The sequence below is a fragment of the Arachis duranensis genome, chromosome 5 (genome assembly GCF_000817695.3).
Source record: "Arachis duranensis cultivar V14167 chromosome 5, aradu.V14167.gnm2.J7QH, whole genome shotgun sequence".
Taxonomy (NCBI): Eukaryota; Viridiplantae; Streptophyta; class Magnoliopsida; order Fabales; family Fabaceae; genus Arachis; species Arachis duranensis.
In genome coordinates this window covers 24052623-24052963 of record NC_029776.3, presented here as the reverse complement: position 1 = coordinate 24052963, position 341 = coordinate 24052623, and positions in this window count along the sequence as shown.

Here is a 341-nt window from a genome sequence, read left to right as displayed (position 1 = left end):
AGAACTGATGGCGGCATTCAAGAGAATCCGGAAGGGTCTAACCTTGTCTGTGGTATTCTGAGTAGGATTCGATGATTGAATGACTGTGACGTGCTTCAAACTCCTAGCAGGCGGGGCGTTAGTGACAGATGCAAAAGAATCGCTGGATTCTATTCCGGCCTGACCGAGAACCGACAGATGATTAGCCATGCTGTGACAGAGCATAGGAACATTTTCACTGAGAGGATGGGAGGTAGCCACTGACAACGGTGAAACCCTTGCATAAGCTTGCCATGGAAAGGAGTAAGAAGGATTGGATGAAGACAGTAGGAAAGCAGAGAGACGGAAGGGAAGGCATCTTC